This window comes from Vulpes vulpes, chromosome 7 (assembly GCF_048418805.1).
Source record: "Vulpes vulpes isolate BD-2025 chromosome 7, VulVul3, whole genome shotgun sequence".
In the NCBI taxonomy this organism is placed as follows: Eukaryota; Metazoa; Chordata; class Mammalia; order Carnivora; family Canidae; genus Vulpes; species Vulpes vulpes.
The window spans coordinates 53836938-53858857 of record NC_132786.1 but is presented as its reverse complement, the minus strand read 5'-3'; the positions used below and the strand labels follow the sequence as shown (position 1 = coordinate 53858857).

The window sequence follows — 21920 nt, the reverse complement described above, 5'->3', positions numbered from 1 at the left end:
TTACCGCTCTTTGTAACTTGGTTGGCTGAAATCAGAGGATGGCTTGGTCATTTTGAAGCTCTAAACTGTTCAACCTATACAAGGTTGCATGAGTGTATAAAAATGTGCCATAAAAATCTATTTGCCAATGAGATGATATATATACTCTTTACTTGATTGCATACCCATTTTAAAATCTGGTGATACATCAAGTTTAACCATGAATTCAACATTATTGCTGACTCAACCACCTATTTACATTTTCAAGAATCCAGTTAAAAGTGAACTGCATTGGTCTGTCCAGTGTGTCTTCCTTATGTAATAAGAAATGATCAGATCACGGGCTTGTTTCCTAGCTTGCCTTTCCCCAAATATTTAGTCTGGCAGTGAACACACGATGCAGTTAGTGATCACTGTGTCCCTGCCCATTGAGTCTTTGTTGCTCTAACAAGTCATGGTATAGGGCTTCTGAAGATGCCCTCCAACAGCTTCCAGAGCAAACATCGATCTTGATTATTGCTCTTGGTTCTACATCTCACCTGTTGATTTTGTTGGTAGACAACATCACTTTTTTCCTTCTGTCCCTGCGGATGTAGTATCATGACAAACATGTTGTCCTTGAGGCATTGAAACCGTGCTGCGGGTTGTGGTCACAGAGTGGCTCTGTGTGTAATTATGTTGTTAAGGTCAGTAAATTCACAAATGATAACTTCTTCCTTTGCCTAATAATTGTTTCTTTTCACAGTCTGGATTTCTATGATAAGGTGATGTTGGCAGTCTGGTATCCAGCACACTAACCACCATGTCACGTTACCGAGTTATCCAAAGAAATGCATCTTGAAGATTAAAAAAAAAAAGACATTATTATTTTTAAAAGCTTGGGATACTATGGCAGGAGCCCATAAAAGTGTTAAATAATTGCTCAGGAAGTATTTTCAAGAGTATAATCCACAAATTTTTCCATGCCATGGGGGGGCATTAGTTGTGATAAACGTACAACAAAATTCTGTGTATAAATTGAGTCTTCACACGTATATCATAAATTATAGTTACCCTAGTGTTCAGACTGCATTACTACTCTTGATAGCTTTTGTGCCAGATTTTCAGGTATTTCCTAACCCTCCCCTCCCCATACAAATACTGTGATGAAAAGAACACGGGTTTGGGGTCAATTAAACTTCACTTGTAAGCCCAGCTTCAGCTCCTTCTAGCTGTGTGATCTCTTAGGCCAGCTGCTTAACCTCTCTGAGCTATTTTTGTCATTTTTCAAACTGGATATAAAAAATCTCTGAGTTGCTGAGACTGCTGGAAAGATGATGAAAGTGATTAATTAGTCAGCACTAGGCTCTCTTTTAAGAGTAAATCTCTTGTTATGTACACACAGCCTCAGACACGCTTCCTATCGCTCCATCTGATCAAATGGTCATTTTATGGCCTGATTTGACCTTTTTCTTTCATGATTGTAGACTTCGCTTTGGGTGCACTGACCTTGTAGATTATTGACATTTTGAAACTGAAGGCATAGTATCTTGCTCAGTCCCAGGGAAAGATGTTCTGTCTGCAGTGTCCCTGCACCCACCCAGGGGACCGACCTGTGGGCACTGGGGAGCACAGACAGCTCTCATTTTAGTGGCTCCTCTCTGTCTTCAGTGCTTCTTTCTTGACTTTCTCTAATGTCCCTAGTTAGCTGTTTGCTCTTTAGGGACTTCCTCTTCTTCACTATCTACTGAAGCTTGGAACTAGAGTCCTATTCTTTTATTCTTTATTTAGGGAAAGTCTCCTTTCTGCAATGCTTTCCCTTAAAACACTGCTGGGTAATTTGTTTTTAAGAAGCCAAAAATGGTTCAATAGCCTTCTTAGGCAGTATTTACAGTTTAGTGGGCTTCTGTAATGGCATAACCTAAATGTAAGAGAATATGATGATCTCAGTGGCATGGGGAATCATTTGAGACCAAAAAGTCTTTCCCAGGCAGCCCTATAAACTATTAAAAAAAAAAAAGTGGAGTTGCTTCCTCTCCAAACTTACTATAACACTTATACATGAAATGTTCTGTATGCACAGAACATCTCATTCATATTCTCTTACTCTCTTCCACCTCTCACTGCCCGTAAAAGAAATTTAAGCAGACATGATTGATTCCCAGGCCTCTTCTGAAATATCTAAACACATTTTCCTCTATATCTGTTTTAAATCTCCTCTGTACTGTTCTCCAACCTCTTATATTTTATTTGTTTCCTTCAAAACTTTGAGAATAATTTACATTTTTAATCACGTTTTACTTGTCACAAATTTTCATACACTATAGCCAAAATGATTGAAAGCAATGATTACATTTGTATTTCTGATCAGGAAACTGAGCACGAAGTGACTTGGCAAAGGTCAGAAAAGTGAAGAAGGGTTAATACCAGGGCTTTTGATACCTTGTCCAGTCTAGGCATGCAGACATTGTTTTATCACATAAAAGCAATCTGTAGGCTATTTGCCTCCTATGGATTTTCCCTGCATATGAAAATAGGGGAAAGAAGAAAAATAAACAAAATGTGCTGCCTGTGGTAATGTGAATCAGCTTTTCAGAAAGCCAAGCTCTCACCAGGCTACTTGCCAGGATAAACTCAGTGTTGACAGGGAGCTTGAATGTTTTTAATATTTTTATAGCAAAGAGCCAAAATGAAAAGAATTTACAAGTGATAAATGAGATATTCATTTTTAAATACAGTTCTCTGCTTGAATAGCAGAATGTATATCTGACTTTGCTGAAGTTCTTGAAATAATAGTGAAAGCTATCACATGCTTCATTTTGCTGTGCACAGCTAACTAATTCTGGTAAGGAAAAAATAAAGGCAGTGGATTCCCTTGAGAAAATTTTAATTGACCTTTAAAGGTCACTCCAAGTGCTTTAATAATACAGAATTGAGAATATTTGATATTTGTTGATTTTATCTCAAAGTTTTATGTTGATTTTATTTTTTTACTGTTATTGAAAGGGGGACTACGGGTCCTAGTGCTTCCAGAAAATACCTCCCTTCTTCTCCATCCTTTCTTCTACATGAATATGTCAAGGAGTCCAGTGGTTTGTTTTACTCTTCTTAAGCCAGGACCTACTCATTATGTATTATCATAAGAAACTTTTAACCCAATCAGACAAAAGGATGTTTTGCTTTTTTTTTTTTTTTTAATTTGTTTTGTTTTTGGTTGTTGTTTTTTTTTAATTTTTATTTATTTATGATAGTCACAGAGAGAGAGAGAGAGAGAGAGAGAGAGGCAGAGACATAGGCAGAGGGAGAAGCAGGCTCCATGCACCGGGAGCCCGACGTGGGATTCGATCCTGGGTTTCCAGGATCGCGCCCTGGGCCAAAGGCAGGCGCCAAACCGCTGCGCCACCCAGGGATCCCTTTTTGGTTGTTTTTAATGGTAAGTCTGTATTTTGTTAAATGCAGATAGGTTAAACAATCTTGAGAGTAGGCTCATTCTCAAGGTAATTGTCCACGCGGTAAGTTTCTCTGGGATTATAGGTAAAAGTTGAATGGGAGTGTCTCTTAGGAGGATTTCAACTGTATGAGAAGCACTGAAATCTAAAATTAACCTTTTTGAATAAATTTCCTTTTTTCATCATATGCTTTTTCCAAAATTCAGGAAGGTTTTTTTGTTGTTGTTGTTTTGTTTCCTTTTTTTTTTTTTTTCTCTTTACACCTGGAATGTCCTCTTGTATACGTTCTTTAAAACCTATATCCTATACTGTTAGTTTCTCCTCCGTATTCAAAAATGCCTCTCCCTTAAATTTTGATCATTTCTCCCAGTCATTTTCAATAATCATGAAAGTGTCTGAAGAAGAAAACATTGTACCATGTCCTTCTGAGCCATCGTACTTTCCTTTCATTTTGGAATCAAGCTCTGTGCTTCCTTATACCTTCCAACTTTTGGCATGTTTTCACTGGCACTTTGGTCATTAGCATATTTATGAAGCCTAAGTTATATCACTGTTCCAGGTAAATATTTAAAGCACAAAAATACAGATTTTTCTTTCCCAGTGAGCTTCATTCTATGTAGAATAAAACTCCACATTTATTCCTTTTTCCTACATACTGTCATTGCCTTTATACATTCACCTTGAAGTAAATTTAAGCTTTTCTCACGCAACTTGGGAATGGTTCAGGGGAGCTCATATGCCACCATTCTCTCTTCAGAATTCCCAAGGATTAATTTTCTTCATTTAAACAAACAAAACCAATAGAAAAACCTTCATATTGAGAATAAGTATACACATTAAAACTTGAATTATATAATAAAATGAACCTGGGGAAAAGTTTTCTTTCCACAGTGAGATTTTCATTGTAGAAGCAATACCGATCGCAGCTGGTGGATTATGGTGAATTTAAAGAAGAAAAATATCACCATAATTTAGTCGCACCACCCCTTGAGCTAACTGCCACTGCCGTTGTAGTGTGTTCTGTTAGACTTTTGTAGGCATTCATTTATACATAAAAAATTGCACTTGAGAAGGTACAATCCCAAACCCTTTCTTAGCTGTATGCTTTCCTATCCTACTCTCTGTGTCCCAAGAGGCATGAGAGCTTCCTTCATTCTCTGGCTTCTTTTGGTTCAGGGTGTGAGGAGACCTGGAAAAAGATGAGAAAGGGAGCAGATGATGAGATCCGGTTTTTATTTCCCTGGATCCCTCCTTCCATGGTTGCTTCAAGCAAACTTGACCACAGTTCATAGTTCGTCTCAATGTACACTGCCCTAGACACCTCTTGTGGGTTCTAGGATTTGTTACTTACCTTGTCTCTGCCATACACAGGTTGGGGAGAGTTTGCCTGTGGAATCCATTGAGGTTTGTGAAGACCCCACCTACATCTCTGTAAATGGTTTATTTTTTGAACCATCTGAGAGTTAGACAAATTGGTGTGTGTCATCTGTTCTTGCTTGGGCCATTGACTCATACTGTTGCTCACAAATGTTTTATTGACTGCTTCCTTTCCTTTTTTTTTTTTTTTTCCCAACAATATATGGCGAAAATCCTTGCAGGTTGTCAGTATCACATTAGCACATTTTTTAAAAAGATTTTATTTATTTTTTCATGAGAGTCACAGAGAGAGAGAGAGAGAGAGAGAGAGAGAGAGAGAGGCAGAGACATAGGCAGAGGGAGAAGCAGGGAGCTTGATGTGGGACTCTATCCTGGGATTCCAGGATCATGCCCTGAGCCAAAGGCAAACGCTCAATCGCTGAGCCACCCAGATGTCCCATGTTAGCACATTTAACAACTTCATGCTATACACATACCACAATTGAACATTTACCTTGTCTTCTATTCTTCATTATTGGTGTCCATGCCATAAGGAACATCTCTGTAGGCCTGAACATTCTCCATCATCCCTTTAGGATAAATTCTGCAAAGTAAACTAATATTAGTTACCAGATGGCATTTTCTTATAGTACAGCAGATTTACAATCACATCTCTTTGTCATTCTTTGGCTGTACCATCTCTAAATTACCTCAGGTAGGTTAGCAGTCACATTTATGTACTACTATTTAAAAATTTGAGACACTAGATTTCCCAGTTCTAGGATTTCCTCAAGATATATGCTAACTTATGTTTATTTATGGGGTTATCAGTCCACTCTGCTTAAGTACCAACAGAAACTCATTTATGCCTTGAAATCAAGTCAGATGGAGCCATACAAGGCCCTCCTCATAGAAGCTTGCTCCATTCTGTGAAGGGCAATCTGCTGGAAACCCCTCCACTCCTCCCTTACACTGGCTCTTCCCTAGTCAGAACATAAGGAAAAGAATGGAGAAGCAATAAGAAATTGAATGTATCCAAGAATACTTGGGGGAAAAAGTTTGAACCATATTCAGATATTTGTTTCATTAATAAACAGTGCCTGTTAGGAACTTCATGTTCATTTAAGATTGAATGATCCCCTATGATCTGGTTTTCACCCATCCACAATAATATAAGACTGACCATTGTGGCCATTTCTTTAATCATGTAATGGCAGTCATTATGCTCTCAAGGAACCAAAGCTGTTGAAATGCAAACGACAACAACAAAAATCGGGCTTTTGTTTTTCTTTGTGTTAAATGGATTGATAAATTTCATACAACTCAAATACTCAATTTGTAACCATCATAATGACCTAGGTGATACAAAAATTGTCACTAGAGTTATCAACATGTTTCTACATCTTGGCTAAAAGCCCAGAAAGTATAGATTTACAGAATGAAAATCTGGAGTGTTTTATAAATACTATAAATACTGTCCTCCCTGAGGAAAATGTGTATTTGGAGGCAGCAACTCCTAAAAGGAAAATGTACAATTTTCATAAACATAATTTTCTTGAAGATATTTTTCTGTCCTATCTAGCTCTGATTAACCAAAATAATCATTGTTCCTGAAAAACAAAACCCATTTAAATACCTCCCTTCCTGTGACTTTCAGTATTTGATGTGTGTTTTTCAGTCTTGGTTTCTCCAGAAAGAAGACCTCCTCAGACCTATTTCTAATGGTACATGAGGTTTCCATGAGATTTTTATGGATAAGTAAGTTTTCATTCTATAATCTTAAAATTTTAATATGTTAATGAGATCCCAATTAACCATCTTATATTACGTGCCATGCAATTTCAAACTGTACTACTATAATTGATTAGAAATCATGAGATGGGAGGGGAAGGAGAGAGGGAGAAAAGAGGGAAAGAGAACAGTTAAATGTGTTTATGTTAACTTAAAGCCATTTGAAGCCTCAAAGTTGAGCTAACTGAAGTTTCATTATAGTTAGAATATACAGAATTGTTGGCTGAATTAAGTTGTTCTATGACAAATAGTGCCTTAGCCATTTGCAATATATATATATATATATATATATATATATATATATATATATATATATATATATAAACTCACTGTAAAGTTTAATCATGTAGTTGCATTGCAGGTGGCCATTTAGCTTTATCTAAACATCATTAGTGATAATATATTAAATCTGGTAGTTTGGGTAGATAAGCTTTACAGTTTTATTTATAGATTTTGTGATTTTTTTCAAGTCTAGTAAAGGCTAATCTTCTGTTTATACATAAGCAATAAATTTCAAATAGTTTACATCAAAATTAGACATTTGCAAGCAAATATGATACATGGCACTATATCTAATATACAGTATATTCTTTATAAATTTTGAGAAACACTGCCACCCAAAATCAGAATTATGTTTATTTCTCCACCATGTCCTTTCTCCACACTGGTTCTCCTGTGTGTTCAGCTAGCCATTAAATGTGGAGGTTAGAGCCCCTGGGTGTCTCAGTTGGTTGAGCATCTGCCTTCTGCTCAGGTGATGATCCCCGGGTCCTGGATGGAGCCCCACATGAGGCTCCCTGCTCAGCCGGGGAGCCTGCTTCTCCCTCTCCCTACTTGTGTTATCTCTGTCTCTGTCCTCTCTCTGTCAAATAAATAAATAGAGTATTGTTTTTAAATGTGGAGGTTAAATTGTAGTCTACTTTTGTAAAGTAGCTCAGGAATTTCTTCAGAAAATATGGGCATTTGTGAGGGTATATCCAATATTGAAAAAACTACTGTCTAGAAATCCAGAAGTTACTTTACAGACATCATAAGAAACCACATAAACAAGTATGCCACTTCACTGTGAATCATGAAAGGATTGGAAAGATGATTAAATCTCTAAGCACATGGAGACCAAAGCTTATCAAAGTGTGAAGAGCACTTGAATTTGTGGCTGATACATCTGCTTGAGTATTTCTAGGTCCTTCTTGGCCTCTGGGTGCACTACAGGGAAACACCTGTAAGATTTAAATGCTTTATAATATTTTTCCTTATTATAAATGTTGTACATGATTCTTGACATTTTCTACTCAATAGTGCAATGTCTCTAACCATGTTGCCTCCTGGCTGTCAGTCAATCTACTTTCATCTTTCCTGACACTACTAAAATCATCTCTTTAAACATTTTTTTCACTGGCTTGACCATCTTCCATTCTTTTTGTGTCCAGAGGTCTCACCTTGGCATTCAGGATCCCTCCTTCTCAGACTATCTTTCTAAACTTTGACACCCTACTCCGTTGCTGGTCCTGCTCCGGAAAGGATATTTTACTCACCCATGCCAAAACACACCTTACTCTGCTGGTCTTCTATGAACCTTTATCTGAAGTCTCTAATTATATTTTCTACCTCTGAACTCCCATTTTAGATCATCTATGGATCGCTCATTTCATTAATTGTGTTTCCTGATATTTGTCCATGTTTCCCATGTTCCTCCAGGTAGATCAGAATTTAGGAGGGGATGGGATTTAATTTCATGTAGCACCTAGGAATGATTTTATCCCATCATAACACTCAACTTTTTACTAAATAAATGTCTTCATTTTGATTGCATATCTCTTAAATGAAAACTATGAACTGTTCAAATTGTGTTACATTATTCATATGTCCTGTAATAATATCTAGAAACCCCCAATTCCAAACAGGGGAAAATACTTTGTGTGGAAGTTAGGAGATGGAAACTCTACATTAGCTGTATGATATTAGAGTATGGATCTTGATAGGCAAGGGGGTCATTTATGAACTGAGAACTAGGGTGAACTAGAACAAGGGTGGCTCAGTGGTTGAGTGTCTGCCTTTGGCTCAGGGCATGATCCCGGAGTCTTGGGATCAAGTCCCGCATTGGGCTCCCCATAGAGAGCCTGCTTCTCTCTCTGCCTATGTCTCTGCCTCTCTCTCTGTCTCTTATGAACAAATAAATAAAATCTTAAAAAAAAGAACTGAGAACTATTAAATTCCATGCCTAATTTACCAAACCCTCCATTCATACTAAGTATAAAATGTACAAACATGGAAATGCATATTTTGCAAAACTAAAGATACCTAATATATATATATATATATATATATATATATATAATCATTAATATGGGTAATTTTTTTAGTACAATTTATCTTTCTTCAACACATAATGTATTATTTGTAGATGTATTTCAGGACAACTTCGGAGGTACCTGGGTGGCTCAGTCGGTTAACCTTCTGACTCTTGATCTCAGGTCTCCATCTAAGGATCATAATAAGCTCAAGCCTCGTGTTGTGTCACATGCTGGGCATGGAGCCTACATTAAAAAACAAACAGACCAACTTCATACATATGATACAAAACATATATAAAAATCTTGACATAATAGATTACTCTGTCCAGGGCAAAACTTTCAGAACTCCCTGAAATTTATTCAGGCCTCACCTTTGCTACTTGGGGATGTAAGAAATGTCAAATTCAGATCTGTGGTCCAGTTGGAGTGCATCCAGAATATTGTCCTTGGTGGTGAGTAGGAGAGTATAAGGGCCCACTATAATGTCAAAATGCTTGTTCCTCTAATAGTATCATTGCAGTGTCTGCTGCAGAGGGTCACTGACTTGTCTGGTTCTGGAGAACAGCAAGGCAGATGGCATAACACTGTATATACTCAATATGCTTTACTGAGAGCTTGTGGTTGCAGTTCCTGTCATGATGTGTAAATACCCATGGAAGCTAGGGCCACAGGAGCCCCACTCCTAAATGATAGCGAAACTGAATGAAAACAATTTTCCTTAGGAAAAGAGCTAGAACAAAAGTAAAGTTTATATGCAATGAAACCAGAAGCTTTTAAAGAATGACAGTTTGAAATATTTTTTCAAATAGAAATTTTCAAGAAAGCTTTTATGAATATCATAATAGCATTTTAAACAGATGATTTACATAGAAGTAAATACACTTTCGAAAAGATGCTGGCCTTTATAATTAGATGTAACCCCAGAAAATCTAGAGTATCAACATTCTTAGGATTCAACCATAGTGCAATTAACATATATTTATTTGTTTTCCACATTGGGAGCTCTTTCATTTAGTCAACAAAATGCACATTCTTAATTTCTCGCTTGCTTCTTCAGGAGAATCCAAAGATAAAAGTGCTATTTCATTAGGCTCTGACCTTTATAATTCTGCCTCTAAACAACATCCTTATTAGTAAAATATGATGGAAGTGCCTGTAGGGTAGAAACAATGAATATTTATTTAGGAACTGGCTTTTGGCCAATTTTCATGTACCCTAAAGGCATAAATATTATATACCAGAGCATTTCAATTCCTGTGCACTTAAGATTTTTTTTCTCTGCACGTTTGTGAAAGGCACAAGTATCTGCGCGACACTTTCAAGAACTCATTTGTCAAAGGCTCACTTGTGCTTGGAAGCTAATAGTCATTTCTATTCAATCATGAAATGTTAAACAGGTATAAATTCTGGTTAACTATCTTAAGTTAAAGAGTTAAACTAGAAGGGAGGGTGTGCAAATTACCTCATTCTCTTACATTCTGGATAAGTGGTTTAAAAAAAATAGAGGGAAGTAGTTAAAATTAATATAACCTGCATCCCCGAAGTCAGTCTTTGAGACAGTGCTGAAAGCTGCCAAGCAGTCTTTTTTTCCCCAAACATTCTCTTTGTTGTCATTATGTTTTCTTGTGGAGAATGTGTTTGCCACACCTCTCAGCAGAATCACTATAATTGAATGAACAGGTAAGTTGAATTATGGATGTTGAAGTCACATCTTGCTAATGTGAACCAATAGCATTCCTTTCAAAGCTATAACATCTCCTTGAACAAAATTCTAGGATTGTTTCAGTGCCATAGAATTCCTATATTATTTTTTGTTTCTTGCTTTTTATTTAATGACTCTCAACTGCACTAACATGTCTACAGCATTCACATCTCCAAATCATTTGTAAGTAATGAGACACAGCCTGAGAAATATTCAGTTTTCATCACTTGCACTTCTCTCCTACTACTTTTAACATTTAATTTGTATTTGTGCTTAATACTCATGTGTCTTTGCGCCTAAATGTTTTTACTAAAACATTATATGCTTGTAAAATGCAGGGATTGAATTTTTTAAATTTAATTTTTAATAAGTGGTGGGCACAAGAAGGAACTTCATGAATCATTTTGATTGTTATTAAACTTGTCAGCATTAGCGAAATGTACTCTTTCTTCCTTTGAACTTGAAAGCGCCCTCAAAATGTCTCCTATGACCTTTATTCCTTTCTACTGGGTATTACTATGATTCCAATACAGCTTTTCCTACAAGATAACCCCCAACTACCTAGGCTCTATACCAACTAGCTTGCTTGTTCTTGTCTGATACACAATAAATAGTGGTTGAATAAGTAAGTATTGCAAAATAGAATTCACTACCAACGTAAACCATGGACCTTCACATTCCGTAATAACCTCTTAAATTAACTATGGTTCAGGCATGTAGATAAACTTATTTAGAAAAGTTGGATATGTGGATATGAATTAACTATGTGCAGTAAATATGAATAATGGTAAAAAAACAATTCCTTTGTAGAAGATGGAATCTTCTAAGGGGTAAATGGAGAAGGAGGAAGAAATTGTGGGGAAAGTATCTGTACAGATTCAGGAGCCATTTGATTCAAGTAAGAAGATTCTGTGTAAGAAAAAGAGTAGCCCACAGAAGCTCAGACCTTGCCTGACAGGAAGGAAGGTTGATTGAAGAGTGTGAAGCAAATTGTCAACAAGGTGATTAACTGTCTACGATGTGCCGGGAAGAGGGCTAAGTACAGGAGAGAGAAATTTTTAAGATTAGAGAGGATAGTCATAACCCTTCAGGAATGTAAAATCTACCGAGAAAGGCAAGATAAAAGAAAACCCAACAACATTAGTGGAAGGTACAGGGCTTGAAAGTCACTGTTGAGAGGTTTGGATAATAGAAATCCCAGGAAGCCAGAGACTTGTGAGCAATATATCATATGAGATAATGGATATGAAAATGCTCTGTAAACTGCCAGGTGATGTAAAAGTGTGAGATAGAATCATTATGTGGCTCACTAGAAAGAAATCTACAATTTTCTGGCTAGCCCTTTTGAAAGTGATGTATGAGTTAGCCCGAGGAGATAGAGGTTATAGATCCAACCAGCAGTCGGATAATGGCAGGTGAAGCTGATAGAGGATAACAAGGAAAGCAAGAGTCTAGGATTTTTTGTAGGAATTTGTTTTCTTCATATTAGGCCGTCAAACAGAGTTCCTAATATTCACATCAGCTAATAACAAGAGTTCATATTTCGCCCTGATTCTAATGATAGATTTACAGTGTTCCCCCAATTACTATTATGAACAGTAGTTAGATTTCTCAGCCTGTCCACAGGGCTGGTTAACGTGTGTATATAAACCATATTATCTGCGTATGTGTCAACAGTGGTTACTGAGCTTTTTGGGAATTCTATTAGTAAAAATATTTTAAGAATGCATGCCCAATATAAATATTTATAAATCCCTGACATGTATTTTGTACTAATATATTGTGTGCCTTATAAAACATGCATAAAATAAAGTTGAAAATATATAGATTGAAGTTCTATTTTTCTTACTGTACTCCATGGATCATCTTGCACACCCAGAATTCTGGGTTTGTGTCTCATTTTGCTGACTGTTGATTGACACCATGCCATAGAACATGGACATTTGTAGTAATAAGTTGCCATTAGGACACGCATATTCATTTCTTGCTTGAGAGACCTAAAAGATACTTCTTTCTAGTGCATTCCTGACATAGATGCTATTTACTCTAGATAGCCCTATGAGCTAGGTGAGGCCAGAGAGAACATGAGAACATTCCAACTTTTAGCCGATTTTGTGGTTTCAGGCAAGCCCTCAAGCAAGATGGGGACACAGGACAAATAATGAGTGAAGGTCAGCAAAATTTCTGTTTCCACAGGAGCCAGTGGACCTTGTAGGACACCCTCGGTCTATGACTGCAACAGCACAGGTAGCTAACCCTGAGTTCAGGGCTTATGTTTCAAGATCCTTCTGGATGCCTGAGATGACAGATAGTGCCAGACCCTGGTATTCTATTATACTATGTTTTTTTTTCTATACATGCATACAATAAAGCCTAATTTATATATTAGGCACAGTAAGAGATAAACAACAATAACAGAATGATTTTATCAATATCTAGTAATACAAGATGCATGCATGTGTGGTTTCTCAAAATAACTTAATGTACTGTACTTACCCTTGTGACACTGCAAGACAATAAGATGCCTGCATCATGAGAGGAACTGAGGTGAGGGAGATAGGCATTGTGGTGTAGTGTTAGGCTATTGGTTGACTTTCTGGTAAGTCGGACGGAGGATCTGATTCCACACTGGGGTTGAACACAGGTAACTAGAACAGTAGAAAGCAGGACCGTGGATATGGAGTGAGGTGGAGAAAACTACTGTTGCTAAGGGTTTCCCTCATCTGAGCAAGACCTCAGCACAATATTTGACCTTATTCCAGTTTTGATTTTTGCATTCTAGAAGCTTAGGGCCTGGCCTCTTCCATTATTCCTCTTTATGGAAGGTGCTCATAAGTATCTGGTACTCTACACTTTAGTACAAGTTATACTATTTCCTGGTATTTTGTATTATTGATACTGTATTTTTGGCTTTTGATTTACTGGGCGTAGAGTAGTCCTGCTTGCTTGTATAATTAAAATATATTGTCAGTAGCTGGTTGGTTAAAGCATGTGCTTAAATGGCATATTTCTCTTTGTATGCATCTACATTATACATACACCATTCCAACACTGGATTGAGCACTATTTCTTTCTAGGCACCTAGTAAGGGATGTAATTTAAAAATTCAAAATGTCTGAGGATCTAATGTAAAACATGGTAGCTATAGTTGCTAACAATATATAATATAAGTGAAGTTTGGTAACAGAGTATAACTTAAATGTTTGGTGATGGTTGTATTATTTAACTAGATAGAAGGAAACCTTTCATAAAATACACATATATCAAACTACAGTGTACACTTCAAATATATTACAAATTTGTATGTCAACTATATAAGAGTAAAACTCAAATTAAAAATAAATAAGCCAAAATAACAATTAGGGCTATCTTTAGAAGTTGGAGGAACCAGAATAGGGATACCCGGGAATTGGCAACTAATTAGACCTTTTCAAATAAAGCATGAAGCCAGAGTAAGTCAAACTAATATGTACTATAAGAGAAGCCAGTTAATTATTTCCAGGTTGCAAACCATGGCTGCGAAACCCAGGTGTATGTATGAAGCCCATGGTGTAGAAAAGTGAGTTGACATGGAAGGACTGTTAGTTCTGGGGTTGGGAAACAGGATTCATGTTTTCGTTTTGTTAGTTTTGCATTATTGTTGTCTGAATTCATTATGAGCTTTGGTAAGGACAAATCTGGTCTTTCTCTGAGGGCCTTTTAAAAAAAAATCTACACAAAAATGAGATTATGCAGTATTTGTCATTTTTTGACTTACTTAGCTTCGCATGCTGCCCTTGTGGTCCCTCTATGTTATTCCTAATGTCAGAATTTCCTTCTTATTTTATGGCTGGATAATATTCCATTGTTTATATATCACAGTTTTTTAATCTCATTCATCCATTGGTGGATAATCAGGTTATTTCCATGTTTTGGGTATTGCAAATAATGCTACTGTGAACATGGAGAACCAGATTATCTCTTCAATAGAGTGATTTTATTTTCTTTGAATGGATTTCCAGAATTGGAATTGCTGCATCATATATTAGTTCTATTTTTTAATCATTTTAATCTTTCAAGGAATCTCCATACTGTTTTCCATAAGTGGCTGTACCAATATATAGTCCCACCAGCAGTGCATAAGGGTTCCTTTTCCTCTACTTCTTGCCCAACATTTGTTATTGCTTTTTTTTTTCTTTATAACAACAATTCTAACAGACATGACATGATATCTCATTGTGGGTTTTGATTTGAATTTCCTTAACGATTGGAGATGCTCATGTATCTGTTGGCCATTTGTATACCTTTAGAAAAATACCTGTTCAGGCCCTTTGCCTATTTAATTTTTGTTTTGTTTTGTTTTGTTTTGTTTTGTTTTTTGCTGTTGAGTTCTAAGACTTACTTATATGTCTTGGATATTAGTCCCTTATTAAATACATGGTTTGAAAATATTTTTTCCTATTCAGTGGTTTATCTTTATTTTGTTGATGGTTTCTGTACGGAAGTCCTGCATTTCCTTGTAGGTATCAGATTTTATTCCTTAGGAAAACTGGGTTAGTGAAAAGGAATACTATACTAGGGCTTTACTGTAGTACAGAAGAAATTACATGATTGAAAATTCCTGGGAGCTGTTCCTATGTTGTAGACAATAACCACTCCAGAACTTTGAATTATTGGTAGGATTAAAATGCATCCGGACTGGGGATCCCATGGTTTTTGAGATAATTCCAGGGCAGCTTGGCAACTTCTTCTGTGGGAACAGAGACCTCCTCCAGTCCAGAGAAAGGAACTGTTTGCTTATAACATAGACTCCTGCCCACACCAGCACCAGGATACACTTCCCACTGTATCCTGCTTTTTCTAAAATTGAACTCATGGCAGATTGCCTTTCCATCCCTTTTTCTTAACCTTTTAGTACCCGAATAGGAAAAAGGGAAAACAATTTAAGAGAGTCTCCTAGGATACTGTTCAAGGACTGTGTCCAGAAATTGCTTTAATAGGTTTCTCTGGTATCATATTCTGAAGGGGAAAAAATGCATATAGTCCCTCCTCACGCTCCACATTGTAAGAACTTTAGAGATGGTCCCTTCAAAGCCCACTCCACTCATAAAAATAAATACCTGCATTCTTGCTTCCATGTTTCTTTGAACGTCCTCCTGCTTGAAGTTTAAATGCAACTCAAAAAACTGTAATTTTCAGACCTTAACTATCAATCTCATGATTTTATTGCTAGAACCAAATGAATCAATAGTAACCATCAAAGCATCCCATGCATCAAACAAGTAACCCTAGGAAACACAAAATATAGCAGGAATAAATGACAGGCAATGCATGTTTTATAGCCCATCATTTAATGCCTTAACTACAGTATGCACTCATTTAAAGATATTACTTTGCTCTAGCAAACAATAAAAGCAACTGAGTATTTATTTGATTGTTGCCAAATGCAGTGATCCCATCACAATGATTTAAGGAGATGCAATTGTAGTCCTTCACCAGCTGGGTTTATTTTTTATACACTTGAGAGGGTGGTCAATATTGTTGCAGTGAAAGCATCTTTGCACATGACTAACTAGCTGGGAGAATAAAAACAAATGGGGAAGGAGTGACCAAATAATCATCTGAGGGAAAGTGGTGAGTTTGGAGCACGTCAGACTTGTGGATTTAGGGGCTAAGCATGAGCTATATACCTCAATAATTTGCAAATAAAGGAAATAAAATTTCCCCATATGTAATAGCTATGTATTTTGCTATATATGTATATTTATATTTATATATATATGTATATGTATACATATATATATATACACATACTATATATATAATATTGTTTATTACCCTTTACATGAGTCTTAATAGAAAAGGATCCCAAGTGGAGATTTTTGTTTACCTAAATCATAGCCACGTTGTGTCCTGCATTATCTGTTACCTGAGTAATTCCCTTGTGTATATGGGGAAGTTAGGGTTTTATGGTCAGGGTTGTAGATCTGAGACAGCTTTTCTAATATTGTCTGTAATGGAGAGAATGTGTCATCCTTGGCTGTCGCTGATGGCGGGTGGGGTTGGATGAGTGCCTTAGGAACTACTGCTTCTTCATCGCATACTCAGGTTGAACCTATTCATTTGTTCACTTGTTCACATATCAATCTCCGCACTGATTCAACAAAGACACATTGAACCCATTCTTTGTGTCAAGTATATTGTAAGTCAATGTCCTATATTCAGGAAGCTCATGCGCAGAGTTAGATAGATTCTTTAGATAGATTCTGGGCTCTTGTTTGTACCACACACACACAGCCTTCCTCAGTCTGGAGGTGTATGAATGTCTGCTTCCATTTTCTTGACCTGGCCCTGTCTTTTTGTACAAAGCCATCTTTGAGGCTACAAAGTATGCCTTGAAACAAAGTCTTCAGAACAAGACCTATGAGTAATTAGTAACTCACAGAATGTTGATTTGGACTTTGTTGGAATTTGAGTCCTAGAAAAGATTACCTCTGGAGTTTTCTTATAGAAAAGGATTTTCATATCAACCACTACAGACTATAAGCTTTGTAAGTAAAAGTATAAGATTTTTGTAAGCATTTTTTTTTCTCTAAGGCTCAAGAAGGTTGTGTTATTTGGCCAGCATAATTAATTATTTTCTGATGACACTAATAGGATGCCAAACTGATACAGAGGCTTCAAGCCCACTTGTCCTCCTCTTGTCACCTCTTGGCATGTCTGTCTTGGGGTAAAGAGTGTTTGATGATGCCACTGAGATGAAGCCATTAAGCTAAAAAAGGAAAGAGCAGGGTGCACAGATGACTCTGAGCGTAAACTTTTTTAGGAAATTGTTGGTGTCATTAGACTACAAATAAGTCGCTTGAAAGTATTTGATGAAAATGAAAAACTTTTATTCATTTTTAAAACAAAGCCTATTTAGTTTATTTAAAGTATCTGGATTCTACTGTGAATAACATTCTATTCAAATGAACCTTTTGGAAATATCTTCGTTAAGGAAACTTTCATTTGTAGTCACTTTTTTTAACAGTATTTGGATTGTCATAAAAATTTATAAAGGGATTTTCTAGATTATGAAAACATTTCTTAAAATTTTCTCATAGCATTATGGAATTAAAATATAGCATAAATTATTTCTGTTCAAACATTTTATGATAAATTCACTCACTTGTCAAAATCTACCTTTGTTATTTTTACTAAAGATATGTCAGGGATCCCTGGGTGGCGCAGCGGTTTGGCGCCTGCCTTTGGCCCAGGGCGCGATCCTGGAGATCCGGGATCGAATCCCACATCAGGCTCCTGGTGCATGGAGCCTGCTTCTCCCTCTGCCTGTGTCTCTGCCTCTCTCTCTCTCTTTCTGTGACTATCATAAATAAACAAAAATTAAAAAATTAAAAAAAAAGATATGTCAGATTATGTTAGAAATTTGGGAAATTAACTTTTTTTTTCATTTTACATCCACAATCCACCTGCTTTTACAAGGATTACCTGCTTTTAACAATCTATTTTTATGTTAAGGTGAAATAAAAAATAAAAACCAAAAATCTCTTTCATTTGATGTTTTATATGTCTTGTTTTATATGTAGGTATGAGTTACCCATTTGATAGATTTTTTCCCTTTCAAATGATTTATTCTTCACCAGCACATTCATGGAATCCAGATTCCATTGTAGTTTATCAGAGAATTAGCTGAGACACTTCCATCAGAAATTTGGCCCTTGTAGAAGTCTCCTTATATATCTGTCACTTGAGCCAACCAGAAAACCTTGAAAGATAACTTCTGGGGAAAAGGGAATTATGATTTTATCTGAAAAGAGAGATAGGAAATAACACTGCATGAATCATTCTTTAGATAAATCAGATTGAGAAGTGGGCTTTTCTTTATTTACTTTGCATTGTATTCAGACACATTTATTTAAGACAATAAAGTAACATACTTTAGAAGTGGGCTTTTAAAATGTTAGTAATGTAAATAGTGAATAATTAGATTCTAATAAAGGAGATTTCAATTTGGATAATTAACATTGATAAAATCAGGGAAGACGTTCGTATTTATAGTAGTGAAGAAAATCACACCAATCAGCTACCTTTTGAGGTTTCTCCTGTTGGACTTTGAAATTTTGTGTATGTGTGTCCTTGGCAATGTGGCTAGCCTTTAGCTGGCACTGAAATCCTGATATATCACCATGGATTTGTCATTCTCGTGACCATGACCTAATTACCTGTGCATCTTTCCTGTTGTGCAGAGACTCAGTCTGAGAATCCTCTGCAACCTATTCCTTCAGCCAGCCACCACCAACTGATTTGAACTGGCACCGAAGTAAGAAACTAAGTGCCATCCCTGCTTCACATCTTGCCTGTTATTTTAAGTTAGCCTGACATGTACAGACTTTAAACTTCATTTTGCCTTCCATTATCATAATCTCATATGACTAGAATAATGAAACTACACTCCACTTGGCCTGTTTTATTGTGAGGTCACGAACATCACCTATAGTCTCTCTAGGTGAACACAAAATCCAGCAGGTAGTAATGCCAGAGCACAATAGTCAAATGCTTGTTAGTGTGAGGCATTATACTGAGTGTTATAAAAGTCATTTTATCCAGTCATCATTGAAACTATTGAGCCAAGAGCCCATATTATTCCTGTTAGTAACAGATAAGAAAACTGTGGTTTGGGAAGTTACATAACTTGCTAAAAATTACATGCAAAGGTGAATAACCAGGAATCTAACCAAGGCTGCCTGAAACTTAAGGTTTGGGTTTTTAACCAGAATACTAAAAACTACCTCTCTATAAAGAAAATTCCATTCTTTACTTTATGACTTTATGATTTTGACTTTATGGGTTTCAGTTGTAAGAACAAACTGTGTGCAGAAAGAATTCTAATTCTTACTCATATCCTGGTCTTTGTATCTTGCCTATAAAAGGAGGTTCCACAAACAGGTTCTCAAAGATCTTTTCCTCTGACCAATTCTATCTGTATAGGTCACTTGACTTATCAATCAGTAAAATTGACAGATAACAGAGACAGAACTTGGTAAGGGATAGTGGACAAAGTACTGTAAGCATCTCATGGAGAGAAAGAGGGGGAAAACTCAGAAAATAAAGGACTTATTAGGGTGTCATGAACCAAAACAGTCTCAACAGAGCTTCATCGAAGGATAGTCAATGAATAGAACAAAAGTATTAATGGTATTATTCAAAATAAGTCTAACATATTAATGCTATTAAAATTGCCTGGTCACTTTATTTATTTATTTATTTATTTATTTATTTATTTATTTATTTATTTTTACTTCTCTGCACTAAATTTATGACATCTGGGATGTAAAAAAAAAACTGCCTTATAATTCATATTTTATTTATGAGCAAAAATTATAAAGTCAAAATTTTATCAGTGTCTGATTTTCAAGAGATGATGGAATAGCATATTTCCACCTATTTATTTGCATTTTTATCAGAAAAGATATTTGTAAGATTAAAAATAGTACCTATGAACAACTTCTAAAAAACATACAAAAAAAATCACTATAACCTTTAGATGTACTCATTTTCTTACTACTACCCTAATCTTTATATATACATACATAAACATATGTTTTATTATATAACACATACAATTATGTAAATTTTAAATGAAAAAACAAGACAATAAATAATATTCAACTTCTAAATTAACCTTTTTAAAAATTTTTATTTATTCATGAGAGACACAGAGAGAGAGAGAGAGAGGCAGAGACACAGGCAGAGGGAGAAGCAGGCTCCAAGCAGGGAGCCCAACACAGGACTCCATTCCAGGTCTCCAGGATCACAGCCTGGGCTGAAGGTGGCGCTAAACTGCTGAGCCACCAGGGCTGCCCCTAACTTAACCTTTTAAGTTTATAGGAAATGAAACCATAGTTAATAGTTTAAATTATTTTCTTGTGACCTACTTAAAGGCAGAAGCAAGATTTACTGAAAAATATACATGTGTGTAGACTCATACGTATATGCATCTGTTTATAATCTATGACTATATTTAACATGTAGATTTAACTTTGTTTTAATTTTCTGTAAAATTAAAAGATTAAATTAGAAGTTTAGTACAGTTTGTTTTAAAACAAGTTTTTATCATTAAAGAAATACTCAGGAATGTTGTAAATACCAATGAGTTTCTGGCCAAAGTTGAATAAATAGAAAAAAAGTAAATACTTGGAAAAGAAGCTTGAGAGATAAGTAGCAGTTTAAGATGAATGGATTATGTTTCTTCTTGTTCTGTTTCATTTAACTTAATGTTTTAAGATCAAGCTGGTATCATGAGCTGCTTAGGTTTTCCTTATTCTCAGATCCCAGAGCTGGGTAAAGAATTAGGAAAGCAGTCTCAGACTTAAATTTAAAAAAATAAATTAAATCTTAAAAAAAAAAAAAAAAGTGCCATCTGTTGAGGAACCATTCAAACTGAAGACACATGATCCCACAAGCCAAAATAACTGTCATCTGAGTTATTTCTAACTGAAATAATAGTCATGTGACTCAGATACCAACTATAAAGAAATGAACACAAAGTAGTCCTTGCTTTTAGAGACCTTGTAGACAGACTTGGAAGATAAAGCAGTACAGAGCTGGGTAAGACAGAAGAGAAAAAAAAAAAAAAAAGATAAAAGGACTGTCCTGTTATTAAACATTTATAACAGACCAGAACATTGTTTTTTTTTTTGTTGTTGTTGTTGTTCTGTTTTTAGAATTTCCAACTGGATTATTTGTTGACAGATTTTTAGATTTCAGTGAAAGTAACTCAATGGTTCTCAAAACTTAATATACATCAGAATCATCTGGAGGCCTTATTAACACACACATGTTGTCCCCAAGCAAAGTTTCTGATTCTCCAGGTCTAGAAGAGGCCTGAGAATTTGCATTTGTAACAAGTTCATAGGTGATATTTAGCTAGTCTGGGGAACACATTTTGGAAACCATTGTTTTAAAATTCATTTCAAACAAGTTTTTTTTTAAGACTTTATTTATTTATTCACGAGAGACACACCGAGAGAGGCAGAGACATAGGCAGAGGTAGAAGCAGGCTCCCTATGGGACTCCCAGGATCCCGGGATCACACCCTGAGCCAAAGGCAGATGCTCAACCACTAAACCACCCATGAGCCACCCAGGCATCCCTGAAACCTACCTTTTGAGTTCTTTTTCTTGTCCTTTCTACAGCTCTAGTCTGGACAACATAAGTCCTTCGAACTTAGCCAAAATGAATATATATATATATATATATATATTTTTTTTTTTTTTTTTTCTTGAAGATGGTCAAAGTGTTAAGTAATTCTTTTAAATAATTGTGGTCTTTAAAACTCACAGTTAAATGGGTGAGGAGGAATTTACTTTATTACTAACATTCTTCTGATAA

At 35.9% G+C, this 21920-nt stretch overlaps 1 protein-coding gene across 2 annotated transcripts in view; it reads left to right on the top strand.

Annotated features, from left to right (window-relative positions):
• Nucleotides 1–21920, top strand: part of TENM3 (teneurin transmembrane protein 3) — a 2512213-nt gene that overhangs the window by 447403 nt on the left and 2042890 nt on the right. The window lies entirely within an intron of this gene.